The sequence below is a fragment of the Sturnus vulgaris genome, chromosome 3 (genome assembly GCF_052056855.1).
Source record: "Sturnus vulgaris isolate bStuVul1 chromosome 3, bStuVul1.hap1, whole genome shotgun sequence".
NCBI lineage: Eukaryota > Metazoa > Chordata > Aves > Passeriformes > Sturnidae > Sturnus > Sturnus vulgaris.
This window is the reverse complement of record NC_142245.1, coordinates 1093879-1107583: the sequence shown is the minus strand read 5'-3', so window position 1 is coordinate 1107583 and position 13705 is coordinate 1093879.

Sequence of the window (13705 nt, the reverse complement as noted above, 5' to 3'; positions counted from 1 at the left end):
TTCTGAAATTCTAGAAGAATAGCTGAGCTGGAGCTACTGCCAAGAGGTTTTGTTAATCACATCTCAAACAAAGCATTCCTCAGATGATTTTGCCTCCAGGATTCAACTTTGAAGGGATTCTCAGGAGAAGCTGCAGTGCTGTCACAGCACTGTTGAGTCAACAGATGTAGAGCTCTTATTTGATGCATGGATGACTGATCTTCGATTACCACCTTTCACAAAACAAAGGAAAACATCTGTTCTTTTATTTATACGTGAGCTTTCCAAGTAGATGTGTACAATTTTCTTTTGTTTGTTTTTGTTTTGTGTGTTCTTTTTCCTTCCTGACTCACTGAATCTTCATTGTATGGAAAGTGAAACTTTGAGCACTGAATGGATTGGGTGACTGCGTCTCTATTCAGGATGTTTTACAGTGTAATGCTGGTATTTTTTGATACCTAAAAGTTTGTTGTCCCTTAGAAGATAGCTAAGCAGAATTTTTAATTAAAAATTCTATCCCAAAGATATGGCATTAAGATAATATATGCTTATTTATTAGCTTATGTTCGGGGCAGACTTAGTTGTTCTGCTTTGGGAAAGAATTCAGGTTTATGAATGCAAAGGCTTCCTAACTGCAGCGAAGTGTTTCCCTGCAGAGAGTTAGTAAATCTTCACAAATACAAAATTACTCAGTCCCTGCACTCCTTTCTGGCATTTTCTGCTGGACAGCTTGGCTTTGTTATACTGGCTCTCCTAGATCTCTGAATAGTCACATAGAGACTGTGCATAATTTTAGAAGTCTTGAGAATTGAAATCAGAGCCCCTTAGCTGTAAAAGAGCTCTGGGAGTTGGATCACGGCACGGCTTGGGTTGGAAAGGACCTTAAAGCTCATCCAGTTGCAACCCCCCTGCCGTGGGCGGGGCACCTTTCCCCAGAGCGGCGCCCTGCGTGCTGCAGCAATGCAAACCCTTGTGTGCACCTCCATGTGCAGTCTGTGCTTCTGAGTATTGCTGAGTAACTCCATTTAACTGTACTGTAAATATTATTTGTTTTCGAGCAGTTAACCATCTTGAAAACACATCAACATGACTTAGGAAGTGTAACGCTTGATGAATTTACAAATGAATCTTGGCATAAGGCAAATGCATTTTAATGCTGCGGTTTGTATGCCTGCCCCCTGCATATTTATTTTCAACTTCCAGTTGATTAGCTGCTTTGTCTTGTATGTAGAAATGGCCTGTTTAATGCAGTGGGAAGTCGAGTAGAAGCCAGCATTTGTTAATGGATGCTTTGAACAGGCACAGTCAGACATTTTAAATTATTCTAAGCAGGAATTCTAATTTATTTCTAAAGATAGAAGTACAACAACCCAATTACCTAGTTTTCTCACAGAGTGTAATGAGTATAATTAGCATAAAATTGGTCTATAAATTTAATGGGCAATTTCTTGTGTGGACATTGAAAACACTAGTAAAAATATGGCAAGCTATGTTAGAGTCCATATAGTTACTTGTTCCCATTGGATGCTTCCTTGACTGAAGGCATTACTGTAAAAGGCCAGTCAAATCTGTTCTGCACAAGGAGTTTTTAAGGTATTTAAGGTTCAAACAGGCATGCCAGTAGGCTTGAAAGTTCCTTCAGTCAAAGAAAATTTTTGGCTGGGTTGGCAGTAGGGTTTTTTTATCTTTTAAAGATGGTATTCTGACTGTAAGTTCAAACTTGTAGTATATGTGAGCATGTGGCCAGTTCTGTGTGTAGCCTCATAAAAATAGCTGGACCAGTTGTTCTAGATGTAAAATATACACGCAGCTGACAATAAAGATAACAAAAATACTATTTATTACTCTTGGAAGTGGAAGGGCTGCTGGAGTCTCACACCTGATGCAGAGGTTCTCAAATCATGATTCAGAATAGTGCCAGCACTTGTGCAGTTGGTTGGATGTAACCAGGTGTGGGGCATTTCAGAAGTTCTACATGGTGGAATTCAAAGGATCGTTTTCCCCCCCTTCTACAGCTCATTTGTTTATGACAGGGAATTCTCTATGTAAATGTATTTTCATCTAGTACAGTAAACTCAGCCATAGCAAAGTTGTGGTGACCTGCTGAGACTAAGGTGGTGAAAATTAATGCTGTGAGAGAGAACACAGAAGAACATGAAGTTCCTCCTGCTTTGTCTCTTCCCTAGAGAGTGAAGAAACAAACAAAAAATCCAACCCTGAGGCTTGAAGATTAGGACCAAGTTCTTCAAAGTATGTTTTCATGATGGATTTTTGATTTCACCCTAGTGCAAACTGACGTTACTGGAAAGAGAGATAAATGTAAAAGACTTTTCTCTAAAACAAACTTACCAATCATGAAAATGCTTTTAAATCCTTCAGGAGTGCATCTATTTTAAAGGTACTTTTATTGCATTTTTCTGTTAAGTACAGTGAATAAAATTATAGCTGTGACTGTGAAAATAGCAAGTTATTTCTTGTGCATTAGAATAGCAACTCTCTTAGGGATTTATGCCCTACCACACTTTTCCTTGTCTGATAATTTCATAGAATGCACTTGCCTGCCTTCCTCTTTTGCCTTATCCCTGAGCAGATGAAATAGTTTGCAGGTCCTGGGCTGCTTTGGAGAGCTGGTGGGCCACTGTGTGTACTCTGTGACTAGCAGCCTGCCAAAAAAAACAGGCAGTGTGTTCAATTTACTTGGTTGTTGGGCCATTAAAAGATGTATCTTTACATTTCTAGGATTTAACTCAGGGTAATGTAAATTATTTTATTAAAATATATTAACACGTAATTAACAATTCTGTTCCAGGTTAAACCCAAATAATTTTAATCCTATGGGATTTCTAACTTTGGTTTATTCAAGAAATAGTATTTTAAAGTAGGTATTAAAATAAGTTCCTGAGCACAGTGTGAACCCCACAGCGAGGGGAGAAAAGCATGGAGCAGTCCATTGCATGGCCTCCCTCAAACTGAGCTGTACTCTGCTAAAATAGAACTCCTTATGCAGGAGAAGTGTTCTTAGGTCTTTTGTTCAGAGAGAGTCACAGAAAAGATAGGTCAAAGTTTTAAATAAATCCCTTGGGAGAGTGTATTCATATCTTACCTGGTAAATCAGTGCATCTCCCTTCACTACTAGCTGAAGATTGAAGATATGATTCTATAAGAAGGGTGTTTTGGCAGTACAACTTGTAAGAAGTAAAATATTTTGTTGGTCTGTGTAGGAATTTGGATGTGTTTGACTTGGAATGTGAAAACCACCTCACTTAATCCTGATTATAGGAATAAAATTATTCACAAGAAGTGCAGGAAGGGACTGATTTTTGTGACTGTGCTTACAAGGGTAGCTGCTCCCAAGTCCCAGCAGTGTTTCAGGGCTGCCCTCACCTCTGCAGGAAAAAAGAAAAAAAAAAAAAGAGAAATAAATTTTAAAAAAATTGTAAGTTCCCATCTCTGGAAATATGGTCAAGCTGGATGTGACTGTGAGCAGCCTGATCTGATTCAAGGTGTGCCTGCTCTTTGCAGGGAGGTTGGACTAGATGGCATTTAGAGGACCTTTAAACCCAAACCATTCTATGATTCTGTGATCTTACTAAAGTGGAAATTATAATGTATTTCTCCCATAAAATGCTTTGTGCTTGACAAAATAGAAACCAGATGTAAGCACAAAGCAAACTCGTTTGCCAAGAAATTTCAGAAGTTAAAAATGGACATATGGGTAAGTTTGGAAGTTGGCTGCAAGGTCAGGTAAGTAGAGCAACATTTTGCTTGTAAAAATAATTGTGTTGATTTTTCTCTTCTGTGCATTTTTTTCAGCACAAGCTTTTACCATCTATCAGAAGCAGAGCACTTGTGCTCTGAAATGAATAATTAGCTGTTGAAGTAGGTCTGTGCTGTGTCAGTACTGCCTTCCACTTGCCTTCTCTTATGTAACAGAGAAATTGAAACTAAAATGGGGAAAAGTTACTAAATCCTGTACAGAGGTTGAACTTTTAAGTGAAAATGAGATTGTAATGTTAGGAAGATGCTGCTTGGGAAAAACACCTTTCTTCCCAGTGCTCTCCTGGTAATCATGTTTTCAGCATTGTTCTTGCAGAACTGAATTTCTGAGCATATTTCATTTTTTTTTAAAAATAGTAATTTAAATTCTAACATGTTGCCATTAACTGGCTATTTTTGCAAAATGGTACCATGAGAAGCAGATCATTTGACATAATAAGGACATTAAATTCAGCATTCTATGGATCATACATGGTTTCTATTTTAGGGTTAAAGATATATACATTTAATTTTTTGTAATGTACTTTGCATAAATGCTGAATGTGATTACTCTTTTTTGTCTATAGCTGCAGTTATTGTCACTTGTATTGAGCTGTTTTGCAACTTGTCCAGCTCTGTGGAATACAGCTAACTTTATGTTGCTGTCTATAATTAACTTTTTTATTAAAAGGCATAATTATTTATAGAACGAATTATGAAAATCCCTGTTCTGGTAAAGTTTACTCATTATAAACTAACCACAGGAGAATGACATCTGTGATGGAAGGGAAATGTAATTTTGAAAGGTACATCTCTAATAGAGGAACGTGTGTGATAACCATGAAGACCTGTCTCTTCCACTGAGAACTGGAATAGTGAGGACAAGGGAAGGAAAGTAAGGAGAGAAAGATCACTCAACCTAAGTGTTGAAATTCACACTCAGAACTAATGAGAGACAGGTTATTACCAGCTCAAGATTTTAAAAAGTAAAGTATCATATTTTTCATTAACCTTTTTTAATAATGTAGATTTCATGTGTTTTTTTCATTTCACCTTTTCGTGCCCTGCCTTCCCCTTTATATACTGTAGACAACTCTGCTAGTTTTTCATTTCCAAGCTGTGTTACTTAGAGGTACTCAATTATATATCACAATGGTGTCTTTCTTTCCATTTACTGAGTGACAGAGTGCATATCATTTCTGCATTGATTCATGTGTTAGGTTGGCACAAATGCTTAGGCATAAGACCTTGACATTAATTCCTTCTCCACAACCATTTATATCAAGAAAATTCAGTTGTTTGAGTACTCATGGAAAGTAAATGCAGGAAGTGCCCTGATATCATTAAATCAGATTCATTGAAAAATATAAGAAGGAAAAAGGTGCAAAGTGAAGATATATGGCTGCAGATCTGGAGTTTGGTTAGACATGGAGATAAGCCTTGTGGCCTGCTTGAGCTCAGGTATTTTTAGTGCTTGTGCAGAAATTATTTGCATATAAATCTGACAGCAGGTCACACAGCAGTTTGGCTGGAACAGGTCTGGAACTTTGACTTCCAGATTATCAACTTACTGCAGCTGGTGTTTTCCTTTGCTGCAGGCACTTGTTCCTGGTTTTTACTATTATTATCATATGCTGTTCTGAAAGGAAACAAAGCCTATAACTACAAACAGTGAAATGTTTGTGTGTCCAACACATAAATAATGTCATTGTTCTAAGCAGTCCCAGATAGTTGCAGGGATGGAAGTTTAGGCTCCAGATGAGGGAGCCTCTGCAAAGGAAAGCAGAAGGCACAAAGAATTGAGGAATGAATCTTAATTGTACTTTCTGTTTGCTCCTTGTTGCTCAGACCCTGAAGTGCCAAGGTTGCTAAGTGGCTTGAAAATTCCTGAGACTTTTTTTCCCCCGAAGTGGAATAAAAGCAGTACAGAGCAGCACATTTGTTATAGTTCTGGGTTTAGCTGGAATATAGAGGGACTTCTGAGGGCAAAACCCTTGTTTTGACCTGACTCAAGAAAGCATTTTGCTTCCTCTTCTTGTTACCAAAAATGAAAAGCATTATTAAGCACTGATGTTTGCAGCTATGCCAGGGGAGCTGTGTTGCTTCCATGTGATTGCACAGAGCATTGACACAGAGCACTGTGAAAAGGACTTGGAAGCATGGGACATTTGGAGAGGAGAGCTCAGAGAGCACCACAGGCTAAGCTAAAGTCTGAGATACCAATTCACATGAGAGGCAGACACTTTGGAATCTGAAAATGAAAAGCCTAAGTGTCAAAGGTAAAGGAACGATAAAAACAGCTGTCAAGGGTGGGGAATCAGCACCTGTCTGCAGCTGGATTCCTGATACATTGAAGAACTTAGATGACAAGCAGGAAAAAGGGATACTGTCAAAGGGATCTACTCTGGTTTCAGCATCAGAGAGAGAGGAAAACAGGTTTACAGAACAACATGAAAGGAAGGCAGATAGGATTTAACAACAGCTTCGCTAAAGGAGAAATAGGCTGAGTGTTCTAATGATGGAAGAGAAGGGCAAGTTTGAATGAGGGGAAGGGATCTGACAAACTTGAAACTTTCTTTTTGTTAGTTAGCTGGAGGTGACAAGGCACACCTTCGATTCTGGTGCTAAAAATGGGAACTTGGAGTACAGCCAGGAGATATTTAGAACACTCAAAGGCAGAAAATACTTCTGGAATACTGAGAATAGGTGATGTCATTTAGGTGAAAGAGAGAAAGTGTACCAAAAGAGGCTGCAGGAAAAGAGAATCTGTCTTTATGTCAGCTTATTCAATCGGGTTAAGTTTTAGGAGGAGAAGTAGTTATTGCTTCTCCTTTTTTCTTTGACATTATATAGATTGATAGGTGCAGTCATTGAAAATATTTTGAAAGTTATTATGAAGATAAGATTTGGACTTTGTCATCCTAGTCACTTGGATATGTCAAATTTCAATGAAGGAAAGGAAAAAGTATGTTGTAGATTGAAAAGAATTAGAAGCAACAGAATTACTTTGCTATACAAAACACCGAAAAAGTTTTGGAGAGAGTTGGACCAGAACAGCTTCAGTGATGAAGATGAGAGGCTGAAAATGAAGGAGTCAGTGTGGGGAGTGATGTAGGCTACTACTGCTCTGCAAAATTCATGGTCAGCTCGGTATTTCTTGGCACTGTGAACAAGGCTGAGCTTTAATGCCTAAGAGGTGAGGGGAAAATAAATTTCCTCTTGCAGAGAGGATGAAAACCAACTCCTGTGGCTGCTGCTACCTGCTAGAGAGTGAGTAAACTGCAACTGTTTAAGACAAGAAGTCAGATGCAGTGCCATGGCAACTGCTCTGAGACCAAGCAAGTCTGCCTCTGCTTGCTTTCTTATGCTTTTTCCATCCCATTAGTCTAAAAGGTTATGTATCTTTTCTCTCCCTCCTCCCCAGTAATTGCTTGCTTTGATAATAGTGCATAAAAATCAGGAAAGACATCCTTCAAATTGTTAAAGAAAGATAAGAATGCAGACAGGGATTATGAGAAGGCATCAACAATACTGATTGTTTTTAATGGACAGATGAGAAGGTATATTTCTGTTTTCTGGATAAAATTTTTTCCTCAGTACAATAGTAAAATTAAGTCTGTCAGAAGGATTGATTTAAGGTGAGGAAGTACTTCAGGATATCTGTTTTATGTTGGCAGCTTCATACAATACATCCACTAATTTTTGAAGGCTCCAGTAGAGTCATGATGGCTTGAAAGTTTCTCAGTTTTCATGCTGATTGGTAAAACTTTTTGTGCCTGGGATCATCAGGAGCTCAGTATTTATCTTTGGGGCATCACCTCCTAGGGACATCCTCCAGAATACTGAAGAAGCCTTGGTGACTTCAGTAAAGGACCCAAAAGATATTTAATCTTGATTTGAAAGTTCAAATGCAAGAGAAGCTACCACAGGCCTTGTTTGCAATGATCAATTATTTGCTATTTGAAAAAGGTGAACCTTAATTTCAGCCTTAAATCTGGAGCTTGCAGCTGTTGCATTGATTATGGATTTCTGTGTAAGAAATCACAGAGTAAAAACATGCCCAAGAGTGGATGGTGATCAATTCCTAGTTAACATACTTGGCTGAGAAATAAAGTAATTGTCTTTAGAACTGCTTATTCTTTAAATAGCATTTAATTGAACGAAGTATGGTATATTTAACAGGGAAGATCTTTTTACTCATTTCCTTCAATTTTTATGCTTAATTTCTTTTAATTTTTTGAGGGAACATGACTTTTTTTTTCTAGAAGAGATTCATTTAGCTAAAGTAATTTTTTTCTTTTACAGTTTTACTGACTGTAGATATGGTACAGAGTAGATAACTTTTGATGCAAAGAATATTTATGTATGATGATTATGTAAGTGAGAGGTATGGTTGTACAACCTGAGGATGTGAAAACCTGCTGTGCATCATTTTTAATATGCATAAAGCTTCATAGCACATCTTATTTTGTGAACTGATCACAGAATAAATCCTTTGATGACAGAATAACTGCATTCTCAGGACCAAATGTGGATTGATTTTGCCAGTGTGAGAAAATATACAGTACAGAAGCTCTTAGAGCAGCTTTCTAGTTCAAAAGCACTTTGGTAAAGCTGGACAGAAAAGCAGCAGTAGAATAAGTGAGATTTTACACTTCTGCAGCACAGCTAAGCAATGAGCCAGACCTTAGTGTTTAATATGCATAAAGTATTCTATGCTTTAATGAGATCTTGAGCTTTGGCTCTGAAGATTGTTAGTGCCCTCGTGAATAGCCCTTCAGACTTCAGGCATACAATGAGAATTTGCTTCCTCTTTCAGTTCTTCAACATCTTGGATAGAATTTATTATTTCCCTAAATAGAAGCAGCTGTCAAAATTTATTATATATTATAGTACCCCTTTTTGCTATTTTTAACTGCATCTCATTAAGTGGATTACATGGTTTCTTTTCGTAATTAAGTGCAGATTAAATATTGTATTAAAAACATAACAAATTGAACCTTTTCAACTGCCATTATGAATTTTTTAAAGGCAAAAGAACGACTCTGATGTTTTTTTCAGAAATGTTGGTCAATAAAGTAAATATATCTTCTCCTTGTTGATGTGATTGCAGAATCAAAAATGTCAACATGAAATGTGCTCTGTTCTTTCCCACTTAAATTCCATTCAAAGATGATTCATTTTTTTGTCTATTTTATTCTTTCATTCTTTGGGTAATAATTGCTTCCTTCCAAGATTTTTGTTGGATATCCATTATCTTGAAACCAGGCAACCTAAATATTAGTAGAATCAGGGAACAGAGGAAAAAATGGTAATCTACTAGGGGCTTGCATATTAATTTGGTAAGTATTGGCTTTATTTGATAATAAAATAGCATTTCCATGAAAATTGCTTGTAAAAGTTCTGCATGTTTTGATCAAGACAAGCATTATGGACCCAAACCTTTCTTCATAGAGTCCCAAATCTACATTTAACCTATTTAACATCAGTCAATTAAGATTCTCTATAGAAATAAGAGAGGGATTCATTCTCCCAGAGATTTCAGTCTCACCTAAGATTTACATCACCCTTGAAAGCACCTCTCTGCCTTGACTGCCCTAAGGCAAGGTAGCCACTCTCTTGCTCCAAGTGCCCTGTTAATGCCTAAAGTTTGGGGAATATAAACTTGGTGGTTCCCACTGAGCCCAGTGAAGGCAAAACTGCTCAGTGTAACTTGGTCCTGTGTCTTTGGAGTTAAGCTCTACATTCGCCTCCTGCTTTTCTTTGAGTTTGGTTCAGGGATGGTTCAAGTATAAAGTAAGTGTCATTAATTATCTCCATCTGGATCCTAGAGAGATTTCTTTGGATTATACTGTTGCTAATTCTAATTTATCTGATTTCAAACTAAGTCACCAATTGCGTGATTCCTAAGAGCTGAATTCTGTTCCCCAGGCTGGGATGCAGTGACAATCAGCCCATTCTGTCACCGGTGCCCATGTGAAGCTACAGCATTTTCTGGAAAAGAGCAAAAAGCAGCCATCATACTACCCTTATGCACCTGAGCAGCTCCATTAGACTTAGCCATTATCAAGTCCTTAATGATGGCAATTTATCAAATTAGCCTGAAAATAATACATACCTTTTTCCAAAGGCTATACCATTAGCATGCCAAATTTTGGCTGTCTTTATCAAATAGTAAAAAGTTTTCTTTAAAATGAGTCTTTCCTCTCACCCCCAAAAGGTGAAATGAGTTTGACATATTCTACATTTTCATTTTGTTTCATATGAATTGAAAAATACTAAAATGCGCAAAAATCTGTTTCCCTGATTAGCTTTTAAATCTGGTTTCTTGCTACTAAAAGTGATTATTGCAGATACAGTCCCACTCAGCAGACTTGTCATTACAAAATAGCCATAGATTAGCATGGGAGGTGGAAAGTGGCTGAATTTGAGGTCATGTGTGAAGAGTTAGATATTTCTGCTGGAAAAAATTATTTCTAAAGAACAAGGTCAGGTTAACTCTGCTAGGAGCAGACAAACCAGCAATTTGGAATGCTTGTTATGCTTGTTGCAGCGCATTGGTATATATAGAAAATGTTACACTTTGTGAAAACATGAAATGATGTTCCAAAGTATTTTCACTGAAAATACCCTGTTCTGCCCAGCTGATGATAGTATCTCTGAAAGTGCTCAGCAAAGTATCAAAACAACGAATGAATATATATATATATATGTATATATATATATATATGTATATATGTGTGTGTGTGTGTGATTTATGTATGTCTTTTGAGAGGGCAGGCCTTATGCACAAGGAAGTACTTACATCTTTGTTATTTTGTGAAGCCTTGCAGACTATGCTGACCTAATAAGTAAGAGTTGTTCCTTCTTTACTGACAGTGTGGATAGACAGAAAAGAGACTAACCTTCTGATTCAGTTGCTTTTCCTTACAGCAGTGAAGTACAAAGGAACTTTTTCCTAGTTTGATGCTGTCTGGCAGCCTCAGTTCCCCTTTTGCTGGAGACCTAGAACCTACTTGGATTCCATATTTGCAGCCTATTATCTTTCTTTCATATTTCTAGGTTTTGTAACTATTGCAATATTGGATCTTAGGATCTAGATTGAAGTCTTATTGTTCTGGGCACAGTGAAAACAAGTACAAGAACCAGCTTCCACCCTGAGAAGTCCTAAAATACAATCTGCTCTTCCACAAGCTTTTCAGTTCTGTAGGCTGTGTCTTTGTTGGCAAATGGTATGGAGCAGTGGATGTGGATCTGCAGGAACAAACAGGCTGCAGGTCCCCACTGTGTGGATTTTGAAGGCCTGAAAGGTGGCTTTACATCAGACTAGTTAAGATTAGTTCTGTGAACTAATTGCCCATTCATGGCTGATGTGCACTTCCAATTTAGTTGCACCTTAAACTCATCAAGTTAGTGCACATGAAAACTGGACCACAATGTGAACCAAATCAGGTTGATGGGGACAGTGAGATGTGCTTTGAAAAGCACATTCTTGAGCACAGCAAGCAAACCCAGGACTGTTTGTGTAAAACTTGCTGTTGTAGTAGTGCAAACATGATCGATGTCCAAAACATACACATGCTGAGTGCCTAGGAAATCCATGTATCCAAATGGATCCTGTTGAAACCAGTGGCTTAATATCTTCTGCTTGGTTTCTGTGGTTTTCTGTGCCCAAAACACACAGGCCTTAATGATTCACATATGCAACACTCACAGGTTTTTGTGTGTGATAGTGCCTACCTTGGGCACAACACGAGACACTGTTAGAGCAGAAGGCTGAAACACATCCCTATAAACACCCAAGTCACTGTTGCCTTTTGTGTTTGCTCCTGGTTTGCCCCAGACCCCTGTGTAATTTGAACAAAATATCTGAGTGTATCCCCTAAACCTTCTGTTACCAACACATAGTTTAGTGCTTAATAGCTCAACTTTTGTCCATCTTCAATCTTTTCAATCCAACAACAATTCTTAATAAACTGTAAGACCTAAGAGCAGTATATAGTGACCCAGAGCTATCAAACCAGCCAGTTTATGCTAAACATAATGAAACTGTATAAACATGTTGGGTAACTAGAACAAACATACACAAGGAAATATTTTCAATATTCGTTTTTCTTCTTAGTAATTATTGGATGGTTCAGTAAAAAAAGAACAGTAGCTGGAAGAATTCAGTGCCAGGGGTTACACTGGAAATTATCAACAAATCACCCTTCATGTGGCTGCAGATACAAGACCAACAAGAAATGAGAAATAATGGTCTTATTAACCAAAAGTAGGGTTTCTATTAGCTCTGAATGTCTCTGTTAGCTCTGAATTTGCTATTGCTGCACTAAGGACACTGTTTCAAGACTTGGTTTGCAAGATAAGATACTTCAATTTTACCATCACTCATGTAAACTGGATGTTCTACTGATGATGCTTTAAGGACAAAATTATCTCTAACGAAACCAGAATAATATAAGAAAACTCAAATTTATTATATTAACTTCAAATGGTAAAATATGGTTTCAGCCATTACAACTAGAATTTTTTATGAAGCTCACTATGCTTTAGAAACAGACTTAAAAGTAAAAATTTATGACTTAAAGTACAGCATGGCTACTTTTTTTTGAAGTATAGCATAATCTTGGGAATTAGGGAAGCTTCTAGTTGGTGCTTCAGTCTCAGGGCCAGAAATGCTCCTACCCACCTGCAGAATGGAGCTTGGCACCATTTCCCACAGGAAGCTTAGTCAGCTCTGTTAAATAAATTGCAATAGTATGGTTTTAAATTGTATGACAAAACTTAACACCTACTCTTGCAGTTAATGTAGGGTACAGTCATTTTGAAAGAATAAAGTATTTGGGGAACTCATAACTCAGAGGTCTGAGCTGGTTTTGCTTGTAACATCAGGGAGGCAGAACAGGTCTTGTGAGCTATGGCTCTGCTGGCTCAGCTTGATTTCTAAGAAGTCTTAAATGTAGTTCTCTTATACTCTGCAAGACTAAATAGGATATAAATACAATCAAAAAAGAAGCCATTAAAGCTGCAAAGCTGTACAGTCATGTTCATTTCTTGGCTTAAAGCACTAGGGCACAGTTGAATTTGAAATGTATGGCTACAGTGGTACAAAATGCAGCCAGTTATGTCTGATGAAACCTCTGCATGGTGGGGTTGTTTTGTTTCATTTTGGGTTTTGTTTTGCTTGGGTTTTGTTTTGGGGTTATTTTATGGAATATATCAACTACTGAACCTAGAAATGTTTTTTCAGGAATAGGTATACCTATTTGGTTTAGTAAAGTTTTCACAGGTATGCTTTGGAAATTCTGATGAAGAATTGGAAGAGATTTCATTGGCTTGCAGCTTTCATTAAAAAAAATTCAACACAAAGAAAAACAAAACAAAAAAAAACAAACCAAAAAAACAAAAAAAAAAAAAACAACCCACCCACCTCAAAACCTTTAGTTTTGTATGGAATTTAGAATAAGAATGGTCTTGGTCGCAATATCTTTGATATTTCCAGTGTAGGCTACTGGGAACTGGACATAGTCCAGTGAACTCAGTGGCTCAGCAATGCAGATAATCACAAAATCATAAAGGCTGGGAGCCCACAAATTAAGCCAATGGAAACTGAGGTAGAGTCTGGGGTATGCCATTTTTGCAGTGTATTCCAAGATTTTTGGTAGCTACAATCTGGAATTAAAAACATGCATGATAATTGAGATTAGAACGATAGAAATCTACAGAAGATCCTGCAGATATTCTAGAGAAGCTCTTTCCATGTACCCAAGAAAATAGTACTGTAGCATATTCAAAATAGAGATAATAATTCTTAAAGATAATTCTAGACATAATTATTATATCAGACATTATTTTTATTAAATTGATTGAATTAATGTCCATTTTATGTATGAATGTATTTTTGTAAGGAATATACAGTTCTTCAGAGCCTTTAAAATGAATGAATGGGAAAAATGAGAGCATAATTCAT